A 27,480-nucleotide genomic window follows, 5' to 3' on the forward strand; every position below is an offset into this window, starting at 1 on the left:
GTCTGATTGGTAGGTTTGGTGGCAAAATGTGTTTCCACTGTAGGGGCCAGGAGAAGGAAAGAAGGTCTTTAACAAGTCCAGCATGACTGACATACAGAGTGGAACAAAAGGTAAGGCCTTTGGGAAGGAGTCATACTTCTGTGTGACTAAGGCTTTTGGAGAAAATGTTCATGACTGTGTTTTGAGTCTTTTTAGATTCTAGGTTCTGTGTATGGTTGAGGGACAAGGTTTCTGGTGGTTTGGTAAATGTAGCAGGTCTGTGAGGCAGTATTTATTGGCTATGAGGGGAAGTGGGGGAGGTTTGGAGCCTCTTTTAGAGGTGCTGGATAATGGCAGTCCAAGGTGGGGGGAGGAGGTGAACAGGTTGGAGAGTTTTTTGAGGTAGCATTGTGCATGCCGCTGTAGTTCCTTAAGAGCAAGAGCTTCAATGTGAAAGATGAGACTGCAGAGTAGGGGAATTTTAAAGATGGATAGGAGATATTGCAGTGAGGTTTGGGCCTGGTTTACACGGTTTATCAGGACTAAGTTGGTGAGGGCTATGGACTGACAGAGTTAGAATGCTCCACTTTGACAGCTGCCACTTCTTCCATACCAAGAAGTCCCTTCCATACAGCCTAGCCACCTTTGGTCATCACATATGCAGTGACTAGCAGTTCCTCTCCAAATATACCAAGGGTCTCACCGAGACTTTCACAGACTGAAATTACCCACCCGACCTTGTACAGAAACAGATCTCCCTTGCCTTGTCCCTCTATTCACCTACAATCTCCCACTGTCTGGCCATAAAGGAGCACTCCTCTCATAACTCAGTTCCACACAGGACTTGAGCAACTGAATCACATCTTCTGCCATGGTTTTGAATACCTGTTGTAATGCCCTGAAATGAGGAATATCCTACAAACTGTCCTTCCCACTCCTCCCACAGCAGTATTCTCAAGTTCAAAAACCCTGTATATTATCCTTGACCATCCCTACCACAACCCCTGCCCCCCAACTCTTTGCCTCATGGCTCATATCCCTACAATGGAGCTGAATACAAGACATGGCCCATGCTTCCTCCTCCTCCTCCTCCTCCTCCTCCTCCATCACCACATAACTCAGTCTGGTTGACGGGCATCTCATATCCCATAAAAAGCAAGGCTATCTCTGAAAGCAGTCATGTGATCTACAGACTAAGCTGCAACTACTGTGCTGCTTTCTACATGATTATGATGACTAACAAGCTCTCTGTCTGCAGGAATGATCACTGACACACTAGGCCTAAAGACAGCTGGACCACCCAATTGCTGAACAGGCTATTGAAAACAGTGTGCTTCACTTTAATGACTGCTTCACAGCCTGCACTATCTGGATCTTTTTTACCAACACTAGCTTTTCTGGATTGTGCAGGTGGGAACTCTCACTGCAATATATCCCACATTCACATAACCCACCTGGCCTCTATATTCACTAGTCACTATCCTCCATTTACCTATTATACCTGCTCACACTCCAGCACAATACAGCCTTCTATTCCACCAGTGCACCCACTAGTCATTTTCCCATTTTCTACTTCTCTCCTTCACTTACCCTTCCCCAAACCTTCCGGCTGCACCTAGCATCCTTACCATGACACTATCATGTCTCTGCACACTCCCACAAGCAGCACTGTGTGTTCCCCCACCCCACCCTACTATCTTCTCCCTCCCCACTCTGTGCCACATCCACCAAGTGTTCAGAAGGACAGTGGTTCAAACCCGTATCCGGCCATCCTGATTTGGGTTTTCTGTAATTTCCCTAAATCGCTTCAGGCAATTGCTGGGATGGTTCCTTTGAAAGGACATGGCCAGTTTCCTTCCCCATCCTTCCCTAGTCTGAGCTTGTGCTCTGTCTCTAATGACTTTGTTGTTGACAGGATGTTAAACACTAATCTTCTCCTCCTCCTCCTCCTCCTCCTCCTCCTCCTCTTCTTCTTCCTCTTCCTATTCCTCCATGCCATTGCCTTACCCCCGCCACCAGATTGCTTTCCCATGAGGTGCAGTTATGGCTCAATCTGACCACACAGCCAGATACATTGGTCAGCTATGTGTGAATTGTGCTAGTGTAGATGTGCACATGTATTTTTTTCTTTTCTTTTTTTCCCAACTTCAGAAGAAGGACTTCTGGACAAAAGCTAAAATGTATAGCAGTCTTCTTGTTGTGCCTATCTGCAAATCAGTGTCTCCTATATAAGGTGAGTAGCAATCTATCCTTTTCATAATGCTGAAAAATGATCTATTCTGTTGGCAGTTTGCCTATTTTTCCCCGCAAGTGGTTTCCCATCATCAAGAGAAATTGCCTTTAAAATCAGCATCTACTTCTCATATTGCCTGTACATGTCCAGTGCACTCTAATTTATCATTTGAGCAATTCATTCTTTAAGTGTGACTTTCAGATCCTTAAGTTTTTTTCCACCAAGCTATTTCATATATTGAATAGTTGAAAATGGCTATCATGCCAGCAGCCTCCACACCACCACTCGAATCATTGTTACTGTGGTTTGTTCATGTTGCTACTTCCATAAGATTGCTTCACATTTGTTATTCTTTCCATTTTCCCCAACATACACTAGACAGTGTTTACAGACTTCTTCCATGTCCAACACTTTATCTGTGTCAACAGAAATAGCTGTTGGTATTGCCTGGAGAGACTGATGACTTCATTTCATCGATCATTTATCACAGTAAACACACAAATCTGTAAGAACAGTTCCTTAATTACTTTTTGCTGCTTGCATACCTGCTTCAGTCATACTTTCTTTGCATATAGTGTGAGAGCACTTCCAGGATACATTGCTCACATCATCAGATCTTGTAGGTGGTGGTGCCATGTTTATAATGGCACAGCATAAATTTGTGCTTTCTCTTCCCACTCCAACACATCTCATGCCACACACAAACCTACAGTCGAGTTGCTGGAAGGTACATGACAGCTTGCCGCACTTGTGCCAGCTTTCAACTGTGAAGTCCAAATGGGTGCAGAGCTATGATGACACTGAGGCCATTGCTATATATACATTTAAAAAGAATCGCTTCACACACACACACACACACACATACACACACACACACACACACACACTGATGGATGGACGGACAGACTGTTGGTCAGTTGGTTGCTGCCAGTACTGGATTTTGGCAGGTAGGATGGGGGTAGTGTCGGGCAGGGTGGGTAGAAGCAGAGAGAGGCAGGAGGCAAGGAGAGGGATGGGGGCTGAGTGGCTAGCAGCTCAGAGGGAGGCAGCCAACTTGCCAGCTAGGAATGCAGAGGGAAGGGCGACAGGTACATGGGCAAGGCATGTGATGTTGGAGCCGGGGGAGAGCGGTTCACACTTAGTAGATGTGGAGTTGTTAATTGCAAGAGGGTGACAGGGCAGAGGTAGGAGAAACTGTTGGATGGAGGATGCAGGGACAGTGGGTTACCAGAGATTGAGACCAGGATGATTATGGGAGTGGAGGATGTGTTGTAAGGTGAGCACAAAATGCTCAGTTTCAATGGCTGCTTCACAAACCCAGCCATCTGGATCTTTCCCTCCACCACCAGCTTCTCTGAGCTAGACAGATAGGAGTTATCCTTACAATACATCCTCCACTTTCATAATTGTCCTGGCCTCAATCTCCAGCAATCCACTGTCCTTGCACTCTCCAACCAACATTTCCCCTTTCTCCACCATGTCACCCCCTCCCAATTAATATCCCCACATTGCCTTTAGCATGCAGCACTCCCCAGCAGCTCTGACAACCGAGATTCATGTGCCTAGCCCTTGTATCTGCCACCTCTCCTTCCCACATTGCTAATTGACAAACTGGCTGTCTCCCTCAAATCCAATAGCCATGTAGTCCCAAACTCTCGTCCTGCCCTGCTGTCTACCTACTCCACCTAATACTAGCCCCACCACAACCTAATCCACCTGTCAGAGACAGTGCTGGCACTGTTTGTCCACCCAGCACCATCTGGAGGCATAGATGTGTGTATGCATGCATAAAAGTGATGATTAGCTAATGGCATATATTAAAACAAACAAATTTTGTGGGAAACTTTTGGTAGAATGTAGATACTCTTGGATTAAAGGAGACCACTCACCAAAAAGTAGAAGCATTGAGTTGTCAAAAGGCTCACACAAAAAGAATGGATTAATCAAAAAGCTAGCAAGTTTTCTTTCTTTTCATGTGTGCCTATCAGTCACTCAGTGCTTCTGCTTTTGGTGAGTGGTTTCCTTTAATCCAAAAGTACTAAAACAAACAAATGTATTTTGTAGAAAGTTCTCAGATTTCCAGCTGCATCAAGTAATTAAAATTATGCGAGCTTTTGGCCATGCACTCCATGACCATTGTCATGCGGTATGACTGCCAATGGGCTGCTGGTATGCCCTAGCATACACTAGCTTCTGGCTGTGACTTCACTAGTGCCCGCAGCATCCACATATGGGCATATGTTGACGTGACATATGATGTGACCACTTCGACTGCACAATTGCTGAATCCCACACTGTGCTGAGATGCAGGCCACTATCTCTATTTAGGGTGTTATCAGTGATTTTTATTTCAATGACTTCTTTATTGCGCAATCTCAGAAACTGTTTGTGTGAGCCATGACAGATGTTTTGTCAAATCTTATCCAGCGTCCATTTTCTAAAGCATGCTCAGCTGAAGCAGATATTTTGGGGTAGCATTGGTGAAAAAAAACCTCTCATGCTTCTTTTTACATTGCTCAACAGTGCATACTGTTTGTCCAACGAAGACTGGCCACACTTGCTAAGTAGATACCAGGCTGTGTCTTTAACTGGTCTCAGTAATTGACAGATTTTTGTCAGAGGCCTGAAGATCGACTTTATCTTGTGTTTCAGCTGGTGGTTTATCTTGCCCAACACAGAGCCACAGAATGGCAAGAAAGCAAGTTTCCTTTCCTGCTCCTCATCAGTGGATCTGGTGTCTGAAGGCACAGAAATTGAATGTGCGCCAGGGGGTAGGGACCTGGAGACCCACTAGAGGTCTCTGTGCTCCGGCGCACACCGGCACCCCAAGCCTCACTGTGCGAGTGCGCCTCTCTCTGTGCTATGTGAAGTCCACAGCCAATTGCGTTTCCCATGGTCATGTACTTAGACGGCTGCGTGGCGCTACTCTGGCAGTCTGATAGTTACCGTAGTTCACATGCACATCTCAGCTGTATTGTGGTCCAGTTCTGTGTGTTGAGATACATACTGTCATTGATAGAGTGTTCCTGTGTTGTTGTTGTCTCACCGTGTTTGTCACCTTAGTCCGTGCTTGCTTGCCTTGTGTTGTGTCCTGGTTGGTCACAGTGTCTGTCATCCCCTACTTGTTCATCTGTCCAGTCTGTTCGTTGTTAGCGATATCTCCAGCGGCTCCCCCACCTGGCAGCTCTGTGTCTCCATTCTCTGTCATGCACTGCTCAACGATCAGTTGTGGCTGTAACAGTGGTATTGTTGTGAGTCTTGGTTGGAGTCATTTCATTTGTTTGATAGTTGTTATGGCTGTTGTTCCTGAAGACCTTGCATAGGTGGCTCAGTTCATGGGGCTGGTTATCAGTATCTCATATCATTTTTGCCCGAAGCACCAATGTTTGTAAAACAATGCGTATCTGTGCCAGGTGATAATGTTGAATGATGTGATGACATACAAGTACAAATCGGTGTGGGTGGGTTTTCTATGGACACTTTGTTCAAGGCACCAATTTGGTTTACGACTGATGAGAAATCAAGGAAGGGCAGTGCATCATATTTTTTTTTTACCTCCACAGTGAACTAGGTGTTACTTTTGATGCCATTAAGGTATTCCAAGAACTCGTCAAGTTTCTCATGTCGATGAGGCCAAATGATGAACTTGTCACCAGTGTAATGAAAGAAACAACTAGGCTTTAATAGTGCTGAATTTTGGATATGATGTTTGCAGTGTCCCATATGTGGAGCTAGGAGATTGCCCAAGTACTTCACCAACTTGTATGTGATGAATCAGTGGTGGATGCGATGAGGTGCAATGGCATCCTTTCCTTGTGAATCTTCAGAAAAGCCTAAGGAGTAGGTAGTCTTGGTGCATGTGGGAGAAGATTCTTGACTACACTGTCTTCCACTGGAGGCACTTGAGAAGTTCAGATGTCTTTCTTATTATTCTCAATGTTAGGGTGCATGGGAGTTTTTGATAAGTATCTTCGTCCAGTAGCATGCAGATCCTCACATCATAGTCAGTGTATTCCATAATTACAGCTGCATTCCTCTTGTCAGCAGGAAACACCACAGTGCTTGCATCATTGTGTAGTGCTCGAGACCATTGTGCTCAGCTCTGGTCATGTTGGGTGCTGGTAATTTTGCTTTTGTGATAATATCACTCATTTCACTCCGTATTTCATGTGCCATTTCATTTGGAAGTTTGTGGTCTGCCTGTTCGACACCATTTATTATATCACAGATAGGAATATCCCTTGGTGAAAGTGCAAAATTAAATTCTTAACTGCTGACATTGCAACTGTTTCTATATCTCTCACCATCAAGTTGGTGACACTGTGTTCTTCTTTAGCTGAGCATGCTTTAGAAAATGATCACCAGATAAAATTCGACAAAACATCTATCGTGGTTTGCACAAATAGCTTCTGGGCTTGTGCAGATGAGGAAACCATTGAAATAAAGATAACTGATAAGGCCCTAAATAGAGACAGTGGCCTGCAGTTCAGTGTCATTGCTGGCAGCTAGTGTATAAAAGGGGCATACTAGGAGCCTACTGGAAGTCATACCATATGACAATGGCCGAGGAGTAGTTGGCTGAAAGCTCATGTAATTTTAATTTCTTGATGTGGCTGGAAACCCAAGAACTTTTTATTCAATGTAACCACTGCAAGACTCTACATTCTTACAAATGTATTTTAATTTGATTTTAAGCTAAATACAAAAATGGAGTAATCGTCTGCTACATCTCAAGCTTCCTTGGCCTGGATGGTTGATTACTGTATGTTAATAATTCATTGTCAGAAGCTGGAAGTCTGAATGTTGTAGAGAAGCTAGGAAATCTGAAAAGGGAAATGCAAAAGCTCCACCTAGAGGGAAAAAGGGCATCAAGGAAGTGAAATGGAAGGATGATACGGATTTATGGTCACATGAAATATGCTACTGTTAAACCATTGCTTAAAAAGGGAGATAGATGTGATGCTAACAAGTACCGCCCAATCTCACTTCTGACAGATTTATCCAAAATTCTTGAAAAAGTAATGTATTCCAGAGTAGCATCACATACACTCCTGGAAATGGAAAAAAGAACACATTGACACCGGTGTGTCAGACCCACCATACTTGCTCCGGACACTGCGAGAGGGCTGTACAAGCAATGATCACACGCACGGCACAGCGGACACACCAGGAACCGCGGTGTTGGCCGTCGAATGGCGCTAGCTGCGCAGCATTTGTGCACCGCCGCCGTCAGTGTCAGCCAGTTTGCCGTGGCATACGGAGCTCCATCGCAGTCTTTAACACTGGTAGCATGCCGTGACAGCGTGGACGTGAACCGTATGTGCAGTTGACGGACTTCGAGCGAGGGCGTATAGTGGGCATGCGGGAGGCCGGGTGGACGTACCGCCGAATTGCTCAACACGTGGGGCGTGAGGTCTCCACAGTACATCGATGTTATCGCCAGTGGTCAGCGGAAGGTGCACTTGCCCGTCGACCTGGGACCGGACCGCAGCGACGCACGGATGCACGCCAAGACCGTAGGATCCTACGCAGTGCCGTAGGGGACCGCACCGCCACTTCCCAGCAAATTAGGGACACTGTTGCTCCTGGGGTATCGGCGAGAACCATTCGCAACCGTCTCCATGAAGCTGGGCTACGGTCCCGCACACCGTTAGGCCGTCTTCCGCTCACGCCCCAACATCGTGGAGCCCGCCTCCAGTGGTGTCGCGACAGGTGTGAATGGAGGGACAAATGGAGACGTGTCATCTTCAGCGATGAGAGTTGCTTCTGCCTTGGTGCCAATGATGGTCGTATGCGTGTTTGTCGCCGTGCAGGTGAGCGCCACAATCAGGACTGCATACGACCGAGGCACACAGGGCCAACACCCGGCATCATGGTGTGGGGAGCGATCTCCTACACTGGCCGTACACCACTGGTGTTCGTCGAGGGGACACTGAATAGTGCACGGTACATCCAAACCGTCATCGAACCCATCGTTCTACCATTCCTAGACCGGCAAGGGAACTTGCTGTTCCAACAGGACAATGCACGTCCGCATGTATCCCGTGCCACCCAACGTGCTCTAGAAGATGTAAGTCAACTACCCTGGCCAGCAAGATCTCCGGATCTGTCCCCCATTGAGCATGTTTGGGACTGGATGAAGCGTCGTCTCACGCGGTCTGCACGTCCAGCACGAACGCTGGTCCAACTGAGGCGCCAGGTGGAAATGGCATGGCAAGCCGTTCCACAGGACTACATCCAGCATCTCTACGATCGTCTCCATGGGAGAATAGCAGCCTGCATTGCTGCGAAAGGTGGATATACACTGTACTAGTGCCGACATTGTGCATGCTCTGTTGCCTGTGTCTATGTGCCTGTGGTTCTGTCAGTGTGATCATGTGATGTATCTGACCCCAGGAATGTGTCAATAAAGTTTCCCCTTCCTGGGACAATGAATTCACGGTGTTCTTATTTCAATTTCCAGGAGTGTATTTGTAAAAATGAAGTTCTAACAAAATGTCAGTTTGGTTTTCAGAAAGGCTTCTCAACAGAAAATGCTATATATGCTCTCACTGATAAAATATTAAATGCAATGAATAACTGAACATCAGCCATTGGGATATTTTGTGATCTCTCAAAGGCTTTTGATTGTGTGAATCATGAAATGCTTCTAGATTGTGGTATGAGTGGGACAGTGCACAAATGGTTTTCATATGTAATTGGAAGAATGCAGAAGGTTGACATTAACAGTACAGATAGTCTACAAAAACCAACAGAGTCCTCTAACTGGGGAGATATCAAGAATGGTGTCACACAGGGTTCAGTCTTGGGTCCCTTATTGTTCTAAATATATATTAACAACTTGCCACTCTATATTCATGAAGATGCAAAGTTAGTTCGTTTTGCTAATGATACAAGTATAGTAATCACACCCAAAAAGCAAGAATCAGCTGAGGAAGTTGCAAAGAATGTCTTTCAGAAAATTATTTAGTCCTTCTCTGCAAATGGACTCTCACAAATTTTGAGAAAGCACAGTTTATACAATTTTGTAGAGTAAATGTCATAACACCGTTGATAAATATAGACTATAAGTGGAAGTCTGTTTCTAATGTAGAATACTCAAAATTTCTGGGCGTATACATTAATGAGAAATTGAATTGGAAGAAACACATCGATGATCTGCTGAAATGGTTAGGTTCAGCTACTTATGCTATTAGGGTTATTGCAAATTTTGGTGATAAGCATATCAGTAAATTGGCCTACTATGCCTATTTTCATTCACTGCTTTCTTATGGCTTCATATTTTGGGGAAATTCATCATTAAGAGAGAAAGTATTCATTGCACAAAAGCATGTAATCAGAATAATAGCTGGAGCCCACCCAAGATCACCTTGCAGACATTTATTTAAGGAACTCGGGATATTCACAGTACCTTCGCAATACATAAATTCACTTATGAAATTTGTCATTAATAACCCATTCCAATTAAAAAATAACAGAGAAGTGCATAGCTACAACACTAGAAGAAAGGATGATATGCACTATTCTGGATTAAATCTCACTTTGGCACAGAAAGAGGTGAATTATACTGCCACAAAAATCTTCGGTTATTTGTAAAAGTTTGACAGATAGCCAACCAACATTTAATAGCAAATTAAAAGACTATCTGAATGACAACTCCTTCTACTTAATGGATGAATTCTTAGATATGAAGTAGTAACTGTCAAAAAAAAAATTGTTTAAAGAAAACTTATGTTAAAGTGACACATTCCACATCGTTACGCTATGTCGTACAAGAATTAATGTATGTATGTATGATGTCAACAGTAGCAGGAAATGGTATAACAGGAATAGGATATATTATGATTAAGAAGATATGACAGTGAGTGAGTTACTGTGAACAGTTCAGTGACGGGATTATCATCATCAGAATCAACAGTAAATGGACACCAAAATAATAGTTCAGCTATACATGGTGATGTCACAGGCAGAAGATGAAGAGATAGAGAAAGACGTAGAATGCATAATTTAGTGTGTACAGGAAGAGGGAGAATTCTCAGGAAGAATCAATGTATCAACATGGAAATAAGTGCAATATAATAATGATGTATGTTTTTAAGTTATCTACTGTGATAATGAGTACCATGTAGGCTGTTCAGCTGAAGAGGAACTGATATTTCTGGAAAGACCAGTCACAGAATTTGGACAGACAAATATAGGTACAAGGAAGATGACTGTGAAGAAACTTTGAAGAAATATTTCAATTGATCGGTGAAAGAAGTAAGTACAAAAAATTCAGGAAAAGACAGGCAGTATATAAATTTCTTAGGAATGAAATTAATAGGAAGTGCAAGGAAGCTAAAGTGAAATGTTTGCAAGAAAAAAATATTCACCTTCAGATTATGACAAATCCACATCTGGTCATCCTGATTTAGGTTTTCTGTGATTTCCCTAAGTCACTTCAGACGAATTCCAGGATGGTTCCTGTGAAAGGGCATGGCTGACTTCCTTCCCCATCCTCTCCTAATCAAAAGAGAAATAATCACTGGAAGGACAGTTTCAACATATAGAAAAGTCAAAACAACTTTCTGTGAAATTAAGAGAAATGGTGTTAACATTAACAGTTTAAGAGGAATTCCACTGTTCCACTGTTAAACATCAGAGAGTGGTTATGTGGAAAGAGTACATTGGAGGTACTGTCTGATGATGTGATAGAGAAGAAATGTTAGGTCGTGTAAAGAACTTATGAGATCCATTATTAGAATCAGATTCATAGAGATTTGGTAGACTTGCAGTTAAATTAGGCATGAAGCATAGATAACACTCCTTTGGAATTCCTAAAATCACTGAGGGAAGCAGCAACCAGATGACTGTCTATGAGACTGGAGACATACTGTTGTGGAAAACTTGGCATTCAGTGGGAAAAGAATTCAGTTGAGCTACATGATACCCAAATCCAAATACCAACTTCTGCCACTCCAAAGGCAGCCAATATCCCTGTAGCCAAATGACAGTAAAGCAAATAAGTATTCCCTTTGCCAAAATATTCCCCTTCATATTACGACAAACCCGTGTCTGGTCATTCTGATTCAGGTTTTCTGTGATTCCCCTAAATTACTTCAGGCAAATGCCAGGATGGTTCCTGTGAAAGGGCATGGCTGACTTCCTTCTCCATCCTCTCCTAATACAATGGGACCAATGACCTTGCTGTTTGGTCCCCTCCCCCAAATCAACCAATCAGATTACAAATTGGGACCCCTCACAATTGATACCTTCAATTAGAATACACAACGAAGATAAAAAATAAAATCCACACATTTAAAAAGGCAATGATATATGATCAAGGACAAAAAATATACATGTAATATTTCTTGACACTGATGAGGTAATAAATGAATCTTTCTACTTACAATAAACTGTTGAACCTCGTCACAAAATAGCTCATTATTGACATCTCCTCATTGGTGTATTTAGAACTTTGCTGGATGTTTAAAGATAGGTATCTGGAAATAAATGTGACATTAGACATTTCTTCTGTTAAGTCACTCAACTGTGTATTGTAGCCTCATTACAATTGTATCATCAGAAGGAGAAGACTGCCTTATAATAACCAACAATGAGACTATGCTTTCTCAAATTCACCATTACTTCATGTCCACAAATTTCATCACAATATGCAGTATCATGAAAATTAAATAGAGTTTGACTTTAACCCCTTTGCAGATTGTGGACAGTAACCATATATTATACCAAATAATGAAAATAACCCATCAGATCATTATCTATGCCTTGTAATTTCTTGTCACTCTCACCACTCTCTTGCTACTCCTTTTCATTCACTCACTCCCTAGTGACCCCTGAATGGTTACCAGTGAAATCACTCTCATTTGTCATCTTGTGCTGCACCCCCCCCCCCCCCCCCCTACCTGACACACTCTCTCCCGCAGTGACAAAAAGAAGAGTCATCTGAGTGTGATTTACGAAAATCTCGTTCCGTAAAATATCATCCACACAGTCATAAAGATAGCAAGGGTAGATAAGTGTGAGAACCATTGCACAATCAGCTAAACAGCTCATTCAACCAAGTAACTGTTAAGAATAATGTAAAGAAGAATAGAAAAGAAAAGTGAGGCTCTGTTAGGTGAGTGTAACTTTGGCTTTAGAAAATGAAAAGGTGTGAGAGCCAATTCTGATTTGTGCTTGATAGTGAAAGCAAGACACTTTCATTGAGATCCACACCTACAGCACTAGAGGGGAAAATTAAATTTAATACCCATTATTAAAGCTGCCAGTGGCTCAAAAAGGAGTTCAATATGCAGCAACAAAAATCTTGGATCATTTGCTCAATAACATAAAATGCTTGACAGGGAGCAAAGCAAATTTATATCCAACCTAAAATCATTGCTTCTAGACAACTCCTTCTATTCCTTGGATGAATTTCTATTTAAAAACTTGTAGCTTATATAAAAAAAGAAATAAAAATAAACTTCTTTTTAAGTGTAGTTGCATGAGTAGGATTAAAAAATAAAGTGTTCATTAATGTTAACACTAATCATGTATACGTATTCTGTAAACCGACTCATTCCACATCATTTTGATAAAAGAATTGTTCAAATGATGTATGTAACCTGTAACTAACTAACTAACTAACTAACTGACTAACTGACTGACTAACTGACTATCAAAATAGTAAAAATGATCAGCAATGTAAAATTCTGCAGATGTTCAAAATTCTCAGAAAAATGTGTAAGCTCTGTGGCAAGACAGGTTATATACAGTACATACAAGAACCAGGTGGGAACAATAAAAATAGACCAAGAACAAAGTATTTGGATTAAAAAGAGTGCCTTCTTTCAGCCCCACTGGTCTATCAATACATTACGAAAATAAAAGAAAGGTTGAGGAGTCAGATTAAAATTCAGGGTGAAAGGAGATAATGATAAGATTTGTTGATGACATTGCTATCCTCAGTGAAAGTGAGGAAGAACCACATGATCTGTTGATTAGAGTGAACAGTCTAATGAGTACAGAATATATATTGAGTGTAAAATAAAGGAAGGCAAAAGTTACGAAGAGGAGCAGAAATGACATCAGTGATAAACTTAACATTAAAGTTGAGAACCACGAAGAATTAAGTGAAGGAATTCTGCTGTGTTGGAAGCAAGTAACACATGACAGGTGAAGCAAGGAGGACATAAAAAGCAGACTAGTACAGGCAAAGAGGACATTCCTGACTTAAAGAAGTCTGTTAGTATCAAACATCAGTCTTAATTTGAGAAATCATGGAGAGTGAGAAAAACGGAGAAGGAGAGTCAACATGTTAGAGATGTGCTGTTGTAGAAGAGTGTTGAAGATCAGATGTACAGATAAAATGAGAAATGAGTGATTCTCGACAGAACTGAAAAGGAAAGAACTGTGGAAGAAACACAGGCAAGAAGAAGAGACGAGGTGGTAGGACGTGTGTAAGATGTTACAGAATAACTTCCACAGTATTAGAGGCAGCTGTAGAGGGTAAAAACTGTAAGGGAAGACAGAAATTGGAATATATCAAACAAAAATTAAGGATGTTGGGTGTAAGTGCTGCTGTGAGAGGAAGTCATGGTGGGCCATATCAAACCAGTCAGAAGACTGATGACAAAAAATATATATCAACATGGACTCATGAATGCAGTTGTGTTAATACATTAAAAACCTTCCTTGAGTTTGGAGTCATTAGCCATGATTAAAAGCAAAAATTCCTCTCCCTGTTGTGGTGCTGACAGGTAGACTTCATTGTCCACAATTTCAGTGTAGTCAGCCAGAGTGTTGTAAAGCTGTTAGGCAGTCGATTACCTGATGCATTGTCACTTCCAGAGGTGTGCATCCTCAGTGCATGGCTACAAGTCAGCTAGTAAAGAACTATCAATGGATGATGATGGCTGTATTGCTCTCAGATGGCTGTGCAGATCAGTGATAAGCAGGTTTAGACAGATAATAAATTAAAAGTTAAGTTACATCATTATTTATGAAACCCATTTTAATTGTTCAGTTTATAAGAACCTTACCTATTGACATTTGGTATGTGGTTGTCTCTTACTAACTAGAGGAACTTTCAAACTGCAAAGGTGGGCTGAGCTATTTTATGGCACTGAAATACCACAGCTTGTGTGCTTTGTTGTTGGGACAGGTAGACCTCTCTTACATACACTATTTTCCCTGCAGCTGTTCTAGTTGGAAAAAACAACAGGTATCACAAGTGATCAAGCAGTTGAAAAAATTCCTGTCAAACAAGTTTACAATTATAAATAATAATTTAATAGTTATATTCAAGAAAGATCATTGAGGACAGCCAGCACTAAAGATGTATGGGTAAATTAAAATCAGCTATTTATTTTTCATTAATTGCAATCAAACTTAAGGCTGTGGTCTCACAGTGAAATCAATAGTGGATATAATTGGTGTGCTGTTTAAAGTGTGGAATATAACCAGTGCAGTGAAAGGTTGCATATATGTGAACACATGCTAGCAAGTGCCTCTTCAACTTCTTGCAGGGTGATTCATAATAAAATAGTTCACGTATGTATGGGTGGATGTCAGTCTCCAATGGGCACAGTCCAGGAACATTTTCAGTTATTTATTGCACAAGAACCAAACATTGCACAGATATCATACATATGTCATTTTGAAGAGAAACCGTGAAAGTTTTTTTTTCATGTATACCGCCACAGCGTAGTTTGGTAATTTGCCTATAGTCAGCGCTAGTCACAAACATGGTGAGTTCAGGTGCGGAGTGAGCTTTGTGTGTGTTGGAGTTTGACAAAAACAGGTGTGCTACAGCTGTTCAACAAATGTTTAGAACCAAGTACGGTAAGAAGCCACCAACAAGGAAGGCCACTTACCACTGGCACAACAAATTCGTTGTGCCTGTAGCACAGTTGTTTTTGGTTTCAGGAATTACTGCAACCAATTGCCATTTTTTTTTTCGAACTCCAACACACAGAAAGCTCACTCTGCACCTGAACTCGCTATGTTTGTGACTATCGCTGACTATCGGCAAATTACCCAACTACATTGTGGTGGTATACCTGGAAAAAAAAAAAAAAAACCTTTCAGGGTTTCTCTTCAAAACAAAATATGTTTCGGTTCTTGTGCAATAAATAAATGAAAGTGTTCCCGAACTTTATGTACACCCTGTATTGTGGCCAGTGACCAAGTTGCCATTATCAAATGTGGTGTGCTGATGAACTAATTGCTGAAGGGCTGGTGCAAGATTTGTGTCTCTCACCCACCCCCTGACCACATGGCACTCTCTCCATGATCCATAGCCACTCATGGACATGAGTCCATCATCTCCCCCCTCCCCCCCCTCCCCCCCCCCCCCCAATCAACAAATCGCTCCATATTGGAGTAGTGCCCAGGAATGCGTGCTGCTGGCAGCATTTCTGCTGTTGCACCGCCAGCTGCCATAGGTAGTTCACTGTGGGATATTTCCTTCCCCTTCTTAATTTAAGTGCAGTTTCACATGCCCTACTAAGAATGTAGGCAATACCATGATTCATCAGTGGTTCCCTTACTTGAATCTATAGATTCTTTTATGACACAGCCCCAGAAGTTAGATAAATGTGTCAGTCAGAACCATAGTACTGTCACAATCAACAGTACATAGTTTGAAATGCAATATTCTGTGACTCTCCTGGCATGTTGGGCTGCTGCAATGTGGTGTGCTGTTGGTATTCTCAGCAATGATCTTCAATAGTGTGCACTGTCTCACCTGTGTATGTCATACCACATCAGCAAGGGATCTGATAGACCCCAGACTTCTGTAATCCAAGGTTGTCTGTGACACTACCAAGCATGTCCTGTGTTTTTGCTAGTGCGCAGAATACAGTCTTCACTTGATATTTCCAAAGAATTAGACTGTCATCAATCTCACAGCCAAGTAGCTGGATGAGGATGAGTTTTCAGTTCTTAAAAAGGACTTAATTTGGCGCCTACTCTTAAATCTGTACCTATCATGGACATTATCAGTGCAATGGAACCACAGCTGCACAGTTTCCACATTAAGCACCAAAAATAGTATGTCGCAAAACTGTCGCACTCTCATGTAAACAAGACTTATAAAACTGAATATCTCTAGCAGGGAGAGGGTGAGCATACAGAAACAGAAGATCCACATATCCTGATATTATCAGTCAACAAAGGCTACGCAACTGTGGTCTTTTAAACCATGATTACACTGAAAAGATGTGGGGACTGCTTTAAGACAATGCATATTAGAAGATCGACACTGATCCTACCAAAAAAGTGGACAGGAAGACTATGGTGTTTGTCAAAGAATCCGTCTTGCTGGACAAAGTTCTTAGGAACTTACAACAGAGAGTATAATATGTACAGTTCTTTATTGACAACAGCAACACACAAATATATACAGTGGTGACAAGCCAAGCACTGAAAATACACAAGAATGAGAGAGCATTAACCGAAGAATACAAGTCCAGGTCAAGTTCAGTCACATGCAGTGTCTGTTCTACAGTAACATGTAACTTCAATTCTGTGAATGGAGCCTTCACCTAGCACAGCTAAAGCACAAGAGAGTGAGGTCACACTGGTGGAATGCCACTGTAAACACTCGTTCGCAAGTGGCACTGCCATTGAGTGAAGCAGGTATCCTTGTATTGCCTTCTCGCAGGTGGTGCTTAATATGAACATTGCGGTTTTGAGTGCATCGCCACAGAGAACACTGGGTCCACTTTAGACATTACGTACTTCAAAAGGTTCACAAAGGTGGGGTGCCTTTATGCCCCGTTGTTAGCAAAATTGGTGCTTTGACGTACTCACTAGCTAAATATGTAAAGGATATGCGTAGCCCACACATCACAAAATGTCCACATCATAATTGTAACTCCATTTATTTTGTTGGGCAACTTTAAAACTTTAAGCTTAAGGATTCTCTGATATCCTGTGAGCTTCAATATTGATTATCTTTTCACCAGTACCTTTAAAAGAATCCTAGGAACTTATTGGCCAGAAATTTGACATGGAAATGCTGACCTTCTAACAAGGAATAGACACAGAGTGTGCACTTTCACCAGTTTTTTCTAACTAGTATAGGGAACATTTCAAGGAGGAAACCCAATGGAAAACTACCTCTTTTTTTACATTGACCATACTTTCATCATATGGCCTCAATGGAAGAGAGAAGGTGAATTATTTCCTCTCATGTATCAATCCCCTACACCAGAGCATCTATTTTACCATAGAAGTCAAAGTGCAAGGGGTGCTTCCAGGTTTTTTTTTCCCCCCCCATAGTAAGATGCACACCAATCACTACTTTCACACAAAAAGCTTCCTCTACCAGGTACAGAAGAACAGTATGCTCACAACATTAGTGTGGAGGGGTTGCACCCTCTCCAACAATGGGAGCTTCAACCAAGAACCTAAAAAATCTGAAGACAGTGTTTTGGAAGAACAGCTACACAGGGTGATGGATTTGGAGAGCCCTATGTCATATAGCAGCTGCACAAGCAATGAAAACAACAGAGGAACTCCAGGAGACTGTGGCCATTGCATTTATTCCATTTTGTGATTTATTATCTGGAAATATAAAACAAATTCTTTGGAAACACCATGTGCAGACTGTATTCTGTCTACCAGCTACAACACAGGTACCACTTGTTAGGGTCAAGGACAGTCTTGGACTGCGGAAGTGTGACTTCTATCAGATCCCCTGCCAGTGTGGCACAATATGTGCAGGTCTGTCACTGCATACTGTTGATGATTGTTATTGAGAACACCAACGGCACACCAAATTTCAATAGTGTAACAAGTTGGCAGTCACGGAACATTATCTATCAGGACAACATGCTACCAATCATGACAGTACTGATGTTCTGACACAGTGTATAACTTCTGCGACTGTGTCGTTAATGAATCTATTGAAATCTGAGTGAGGGAACCACCAAGCAATCATAATAGTTGCTACATCCTTAGTAAGGCTTGGAAACCTGTACTTAGTTAGGTTAAGAAGAGAGAGAAATAGCCCACAACAAACTGACTTTTGGGGCTCACAGAGCAACAGCAGACACACTGAAAACACATGTCTGTGGGCATGAACCTTGTATAGAGCAATGTGTCAGCAAGAGGAGGGGCGAAACAGATGCAGCACTCATGCCCACACCTGAGTGCGACTGCAGAGAGAGTGCCAGGTCGGAGGGATAGGGGCAGGGGAGGAGATACAAGCCCTGTGCCAGCTACTAGGCAATTAGTTCATCTGTGCACCTGATGATGGCAACATGGTCACTTGTCAAAATATTGTGCCTGTTGGACACACACCTGGCCATTCACCCATGATACATTTTCTCACATGCTAACAACTTTAGCAACTATTTATTTAACTGGCACATAAATGTCCCAAAGCACCTCAGCTTCACTGAATACCAACAGTATTTGTTGTCAGTAGAGAAACAGTAACAGCAGAATGGATCAAACAGAAGAACTCAGTGACTTCAAATGTGGTGTAATGATTGGATGTCACCTTAATAACAAATCCATCAGCAACATTTTTGGATGGCACCTTAATAACAAATCCACCATAACATTTCAACCCTTCTAAATCTTCCCAAGTTGACTGTTGCTATTGTTAAGTGCAAATGTGAAGAAACAACCAAAGCTAAATTGAGACAAGGAAAACTTCATGTACAGACAAATATGGACCACTGAAAATTGGAGAGGGCTGTTGTGCAAAATCGCAGTTAATCACCTGAAAGAATCACTCATTGGTTCCAAAGTGCTATCAGCAGTCCAACTAGTGCAGTGTGTGTGTACAAAGGGAGTGTAGAAGAAGAGGGTATAATGGTCAAACAGCCCATGAGAAGTAACATATTTCTGTAGTCAGTGCTAGGCAATGTCAGTAGACAGTGGATGGCTGGAACCGAGTGATTTGGATTGATGAATCACACTACATCCTGTGGCAGCCTGATGGGATGGTTTGGGTTTGGTGAATGCATGGTGAACATTACTTGTCATAATGTGTGACAACAGTGAAGTACAGAAAATATTGTGTTAGTGAATCAGAGTGTTTTTCATGGTTAGGGTGTGTTCCCCTTGTTGCACTTAAGGAAACACTAAATGTTAAACGATATGACAAATTTTACAGGATTGTGTACAGCATACAGTAGAGAAGCATTTATGGGATGATGGCTGTCTGTATCAGCATGACAGTGCATCCTGTCATAAAGCAGCATCTTTAAGATAATGGTTTGTGGGCAGTAACATTCCTGAAATGGACTGCCCTGCCCAAGAGGCTTAACCTGCCACTGCACCAGACCCTAGCATCCAACATCATCACCTCCTCTGCTTTTGACTCTTGAGGAAGAATAGGCTACCATACCTCCACAGATATTCAGACACTCCACTGAAAGTGTCTAGCTTCTTGTTATGCTTCAGTATTCTCTGTAGTTGCAGTTCCCTTTACTTCCCTACTTTTTACGCTATATATATTCTGCCATCCACCCAACTTATGCAATACTCTTGTGCATCCCTACTCCACCACTGCTCCCAACCCCTTGCCTCATGGATCTATCTCTGCTATAGACCTAGATGCAAAACCTGTCCCATACATCTCCCCATTACCACCTACTACAGTCCAGTTGGAGATATCTCCTACCCCATCAAAGGCAGGACTATCTGCAAAAACAACCAAGTGCTACACCAACTTAGCAGCAACTGTACTGCATTTTATGTGGGTTATGACAACTAATAAACTGTCTGTCCACATTAACATGATGTGCTTCAATTTAATGACTGTTTCACAGTCTGTGCCCTCTGAATTCTTCCTACCAACACCAGCTCTTCTGAGCTGCGCAGTGGAAACTCTCCCTGCAACATATCCTTTGTTCCTGTTACCCTATGTGGCCTCGACCTTCACTAGTCCCTGTGCTCCACCTGCTTATTCCCTTCCTGCTCCCATTCTAGTACTGCACATGCCTTCTATCCGCCAGTGCACCTAATAGTCATTTCCCCTTCTCTATTGCTCTCCTCCTGCCTCCTCCCCTCTTCCAGCACAGCCACCAGAGGCTGCACCTAGCAACCGTATCATGTCTCCACTTCCCTGCATGCTTCAACAGGCAGCACCAGTGTCTTCACCAACCCTTCCTCCCCCCTCTCCTCCACACCTCTTCTGTACCCCCACTGTTCATCCGAACTAGATTGCTGCTCACGTCAAATGCATTCGCAGTTGGCCCTTAGCACCCAAAGATGACAGGGACCATGTGTACGAGTTGTGAGTGTGCGTGAGTTTTCTCCTTCTGATGAAGGCGTTAGTCCAAAAGCTGTGCCTATCTGCAACTCAGTGCATCCCGTATGTGGTGACTAGCAGTCCACACTTGTCAGATTGTTCTTAAAAAAAAAAAAAAAAAAACCCTACACACGCACACTCACACGCAGGGCATGCTAGTGACATGCCCTGGCCTCACACAGGTAGCACCAAGTATCTACAGCCAGATGACTTGTCTGATGTAGTGGTAATAAATTATGTACACAAAACGTTCTGTCTATTTATTGTTGAAAACCACATCAAATTTCCTATTGCTAATGGTTTTCAACCTTTTTGAGTTTGTGGCTCCTCTGACCAACCATGTTGTTTCTGTGGCTCCCTGATGGGATACATTATAAAACCTGAAATAATTAATAAAAAAAAGTTACAAATAAAATACTACTCACCTCAGTGCTGCACTTAGAGCTTACTTATTGATGCATAGTTTATCAGATCTTGGCACCAAATGAGATATAGCTACCCACATTTCCTTCTCAACAGAGTCTTGATCTGTACTTGATTTTAATGACAGCCACTACCAAAAACCTACTCTTGCAAAGATACGAGGTTGCGAAAGAAATGAATACATTCACTATTTCCTTGTTCAAGCTTGGAAACTCTTTTTTTCGTACTGAATACCAAAATGTTGACAGTGTCATTGATGAAAACTTCATTTTTTGAAGAATCTAATGAATGTTCTATCAACTTTTCCTCTTCTGTAGTATTGAACACAGAAGGAGAATCATTACTGAAGGAATTTTGAACCCACAGAAACTAGTGACTCTTTCCAGGAAAGTATTTTTCAAAGTGAAGTTCAGATAAATGTCCTTCAAGCATAAAAAAATATCTGCAGTAAGGTCTATCTCATTGTAATTTATAAAACGCTGCAAACACGGAAAGTAGTCAATTTCTCCTCCATGATTCTGTTTCTCTTCGTACAAAGAAGCTACTTTTTGAAGGCTGAAACTTTGTCAATAAGCTGAGTGAAATTAGTTTCCCTTCCTTGAGGAGACTTATCAATGTGTTTATACCACATAAGTATGTGACCTATAAGAGAAAGTTAGTGTGTGAAAAGCGCTTAGCACTGATAAGAAGTCCGTTCTTATCTGGAAGAGGAAAATCATATGTAAGTTCAAAAACATGTGATATACAGTTCCCCTGGAAAGCCAATGAGTACTGTAAAAAAATAAGAGAGATGTATCTCCAGTCCCCATATTGTGACACTTGTCTAAAAAAAATCTAGCTTTCTGAGGACAAGTTTTAATAAACTCCACCACATTTTGACAGTTTGCAGTACTTGATTCAGATCAACTCTTGAATGTTGTGAATGAAGAGCTTCTCTATGGAAAATGCAATGGGTACACATAATATCGGGAACTTTGTCATGGATAAGTGCTTGTAAACCACTGTAATGTCACAACATGGGTCTCACACCATCAGCACACACACCAAAACAATGAACCCAGTTGATTTTCTGGCATGCAGTTGTCCACTACTTAACAAATCTTTGCCTGTCATACCTGCATTTATTTCCTTACAAAAAGATCATCTACCATCATAATCCGTCCGTCAAATTTTTTCTGTAATTTGTTCATGAAGATCCTCTCCTAAATCATGAATTCAATGACTAATTGTAGCATCAGATAAAGGAATGGGAAAGAATTGTCCCGTGGTGGACTCTCCAAGCATAGTGGACACCTTGTCAATAACACACGGTAGAATCAGTTCTTCTGCAGTCATATGGGCTTTCTTACATTTTGCTACTTGGTAAGCTGCATTGTATGACACTAGAAATGTTTTATGCTTAGAAGATGATGCCTTTTGTTCTTTCCTTTGACATTTGACTCAGTTTTCTAGAAAAATATTTTCTTGGCATGTTCTTATGAACACTTTCTAAATGATGCTTTAATTTGTTAGGTAGCATAAATTTAACAGAAAGTACTTTCAAACAGAAAAAACATTGTGGACGCTCTTCATTGTTTGCAAGGGAACACTTGAAACCAAAATCTAACTAGCTATAATTGTATTTTCCATACTTGCATTTCTTGTCATCATTACCACTTTCTTTGTTGTCCTCTGCAAGTTCTGTATTTTTATTTCCACTTTATGAATTTAAAAACTTTGCCATGTTTTATCATCTTTATAACAAAGTCACCGTGTAATAAAAACGGTTTGAAAATACAAGTGGTAAGTGTAATGCACAATAGTTCAGCTTAGAGGATATGACTGCTTACACGACATCTAAAGTCGAATTTCTTTGAGACTACCAGAAATGAAATTTCCCCCCACTGTCTTCCTTACCATTAACTATGAAACAAATTCATGGCACTCCAGGCAGTCACTGATGGCATACCAGGTGCCACGGTACACAGGTTGACTATCTGTGTACAGTAGTGCCAGAGATTAGCCTTCATCTACATATAGAAAAACATGGTAAGGGACTTTAATTTGTAATGTGAATAGATATAATTATCAATAGATTCTGGTCAAGCTTCACTGCTCTCTGGAGTTGCAGCAGCTGTTTACTTTACTCCTTTTCGCACCAGGTTTCATGTATACCTGACCTGCACGTAGCTCCCATCGTTGCCATGAGATGTCACCCCAAGTAAATATGTAACTGATAACAATCCATATATTATACAATCATCATTACTATCATGTCAAGCCCGGTGGCCTAGTGGTAAACTGCATGCCTGGAAACTAAAAGGTCATGGATTTTTCTGTCTGCCTTTCAAACTAGCATTCACGTCTCAGTGATATGGAGATCCCTCAGAAGTGACATGTGGTAGATCCCTCAGAAGTGACATGTGGATTGGACTCCTAGTTACTCTGTGTATCCCCTTTTTCAGCTGGATAACTGGGGTAGGTTAAGGTTAGAAACAAGCAAGTCACGGAAGTGATGTCCAATTGAAAGACTTACACCAGGTCATTGTGCCACACAATTTTTTTTTAAATTGTAAATAATATACACAAACTATCCTCATGAGTCAGTCCATCTATTTACGAAAACTGTATCAAAATCCATATAGTGATAGCAGAGATCAGCCTTCACACAGAGACAGACAAATGCAAAAGGAACTTTATTTAGTAATATTTATAGATACATACCTACAGTTGCCTGCAACTGGTGGTTTACTAGCCCCAGTTGTTGTAACCTTTAAGTAACCTATAAATATATACACTCCCTGCTCTTGTTCTTTTATGTGCTGATTATGCACTTGTATTCTGGTTTTCACTTAATTCACATATTTAATTGCAGTCAATTTTGTACTGGGATGGTGTTCTCTGCATCTGCAGTATTTTAAATTGGGCTATTGACCTCTAGACGATTGAAGATTTTTATCACAATGGGACAAAGAATGTCTGGTCATCCACTGGTTAATGTTTTCAAAAAATTATGAAGTAAATGTGTACCCCTGAAGATGTGGTTCTAATGCCACAAAACTAGTTGGATCATAAATAAATATTTATCATACAGCTGATGCAGTCTTCTTCATTATGGGACATATTCAATCTCCGTTTTCCCATTTTATATATCTGTTGGTATGTTTTTGTTTATATTTTCTCATTTTTATGTCTGGTCATGACTGCAAAGTTGAAATTGGTTATCAATTTTAATAGATTAGCATGTGATCAAGACAACAACTTTTATAATCTAGTGAGACAGTATTGTTGCTCTGTACTTACCTTCAAAAGGCGAAATATTTACTACTGTGAATAAACACACATCAAAGTACACACACCACCCTTTTATACGTTTACATTTCTCTATTGACCATACTAAATATTTCACTTCTGTTGCATATTATACCCCCAGAAGACATGCTTCATAACAGTACTACATTTGTTAGGTGGCTGCAGAGCATTATGTAATAGGAGTTCACCAATAACTTGGCAGAATGATTTTTCCCCATTATTTCTGAAATTATTCATTTTATAAATTGAAATACAAACAAACTTGCTACTTCTGCAATTATACAACACAGAATACACCCAGCACAGTAAATGACTACCTTTGTCTCTATGGATTAACTTTGCTGGCTACTGGCACTGATTGCAATGCTAATGGCCACACCAGATATTTCTGGTATGGGAGGGTCTCTAACTGCACCTACTCAGCGTTTTGAATCTAACAGAGCTGCTGTTAATATTAATAAGTAGCTTAACCTGTAACTTTGCCATGCAGGCTCAGGAAGTATAAGGGGTGTTCAATAAAAGACCTTTTTCCCAGCCAGTTTTGGGACATCATGGAATGTTCCCACTTCAGCTCCTATAGTTTCATGAAGTTCCTAAAGGTGGTGGCACTATATGTAGCCTTCAAAATGTCGCTTGTAATGCAGAAGCTTCCAAGGAGAGAGCTGTCACTGAGTTTCTTTTGGCAGATAACCAGAGCATCACAGTTATTCATAAACCCGTATAGAATATCTACAGAGACTTTGCAGTGAACAAAAGTATGGCGAGTCATTGGGCGAGGCATTTGTGATCATCACAACGAGGTCATGCAAACCTGTCTGATGATGTCCTCGATGGTGAGTGTTCATCGGAGGTGAGGGTATCATCTGGAGTGCCCCGGGGAAGTGTGATAGGTCCGCTGTTGTTTTCTATCTACATAAATGATCTTTTGGATAGGGTGGGTAGCAATGTGCGGCTGTTTGCTGATGATGCTGTCATGTACGGGAAGGTGTCATCGTTGAGTGACTGTAGGAGGATACAAGATGACTTGGACAGGATTTGTGATTGGTGTAAAGAATGTCAGCTAACTCTAAATATAGATAAATGTAAATTAATGCAGATGAATAGGAAAAAGAATCCTGTAATGTTTGAACACTCCTGCATCAAATGGAGATTATGCTGAAAAATAGGATTTTGTAGCTGAAAGAGTGGGGAATAATATGGTGTATTGGAATCCTGAATAAAACCAACCTGGTTCAAATGGCTCTGAGCACTATGGGACTTAACATCTCTGGTCATCAGTCCCCTAGAACTTAGAACTACTTAAACCTAACTAACCTAAGGACATGACACACATCCATGCACGAGGCAGGATTCGAACCTGCGACCGTAGCAGTCGCGCGGTTCCGGACTGAGCGCCTAGAACCGCGAGACCACCGCGGCCGGCAAAAACCAACCTGCTTTCAGAAAAAAATGCATTGCATTACTTATTGAATGCCTCTCGTAGCACTGTATTGCAGGTTGTGAACTACATGACATCACGGTAAATGGCGTAGTTGTCTTCCAGATAACAGTTTCATAAATGCCTACACATGAGGGAAAGTCATAAAGATTTAATTGTTACCTTGAAAAAATAATGTTACATAATTCATACTTGACTTGCAGATAAAGATCTGCAGTCCTGGTAAACACCGAAATCCCTTCATCGCATTACCACTGCATGCCAATACAGCAATGAAAACAAAATGGTGAAACTGATTGATAAAATAGAGTATGATGCAGTAATTCATTTTCTGCTTTTGAAGTGGAATAACTCTGCAGAAATCCATGCTGAGTTGGTGGAAATGCAGAGCAACAATTCACTTTCATTTGACACATTGGTTAGGTGGTGCAGACACTTCCAGTCTGTTCAAACAAATCTGAATGATGAGATACAAAGTGACAGACCATTTGTCTGCTATGAGCCAGTAATTGCAAGCAAAGAGAAGTAGAGGCGCTGATGCTCAAAGACTGGCATATCACAGTGAGGTATTAGTGGAAAAAGTGAAAGTCAGTCATGGATCAGTTTTCAGTACCTTGCATGAACATGATGGAGGTTCTTGTTTGGTTCTGCAACTGCTCGTACCCATTCAAAAATTCCATTGAACTAAGTCAGCAGCAAAAATGGTGCAGCTGTGTCAGTCCAGTCTAGATAACTTTTTAGCCACCTAATCACCATGGGTCCACAGCTCGTGATCTCGCAGTAGTATTCTCGCTTCCTCAGCACGGGGTCCCGGGTTCAATTCCCAGCGGGGTCAGGGATTTTCACCTGCCTGAAGATGACTGGGTGTTGTATCATCTTCATCATCATCATCCATGTGCATTACGGTCAGAGGAAGGCAACGGAAAACCACCTCCTTCAGGACCGTACCTAGTATGGGGGTGCGGGCCTCCCACATCGTTCCTCTATGCTCTGTCAAGAAGTGTGGGACTTAATTTCCATTTCCAATCACCATGGATAAATGCTGGGTGTTTCACTATGACCCCAAAAACAAAGAATCAGTATAAGCACTTGAAACATGTGGATTCACCCCTGCCAAAGAAGGTAGAAGATTCAGCCATAATCAGACAAGGATATGTTGAGTGTTTTTTGGAACTGTCATGGCGTGTTGCTAACAGTTTATGCTTCTAAAGGGGCTAACTATCTCAGGAACATACTACCAAAATCTCTTGATCAGGTTACAAGAGACAATCAAGACAAAGTGTTGCTACAGGCAGCTCAGGAGAGTGCTTTTTCTCCATGAGAATACATCATCTCATTCTGTGCAGGACAGTCTGCTTTCTTGAGCTTCCATGTTTTACCTCACCCCCTATATTCTACTGACATGGTACCCAGAGACTTCTTCCACTTTCTTCTAATGAAGAAACCATTGTGTGGTCGGCTTTTCTAGAATTATGTTAAGGTGATTTTTGAGATGCAGATTTGTTCGATTGAGCTCCCCAGTAAGCCATCCATCATGGGGAAAAAATGTTGAATGATATATATGTACAGGAGGACTAAATCCATCAACAAGAGGCAATTATTTAAACTTTAATTCTATCCCTCATAGCAGAGATATCACTGGTTCAATTAAGGTAACTTTGATGTACAAACCTGTGATCCAGAGCCTAGAGCAATCATTCTCTCTGTTATTTGTATACTCTTCTCTGTATGATCTCATAGTGAATATTTGTTTAAAAACCTAGTTTTGTTGCATTAATTTTGTTCTCTTCAGCTACTGCTAGTTTTGGTTAATGGTAAGCAGTTGACCTTATCATGTCCTGTTTTCAGTTCTTTATTTCATGT

General features: G+C 41.4%; 1 protein-coding gene across 2 annotated transcripts in view; it reads left to right on the top strand.

Annotated features, from left to right (window-relative positions):
- LOC126470458 (dehydrogenase/reductase SDR family member 7) overlaps positions 1-27,480 on the top strand; it is a 201,826-nt gene that overhangs the window by 114,800 nt on the left and 59,546 nt on the right. The window lies entirely within an intron of this gene.

This window comes from Schistocerca serialis, chromosome 3 (genome assembly GCF_023864345.2).
Source record: "Schistocerca serialis cubense isolate TAMUIC-IGC-003099 chromosome 3, iqSchSeri2.2, whole genome shotgun sequence".
Lineage (NCBI taxonomy): Eukaryota > Metazoa > Arthropoda > Insecta > Orthoptera > Acrididae > Schistocerca > Schistocerca serialis.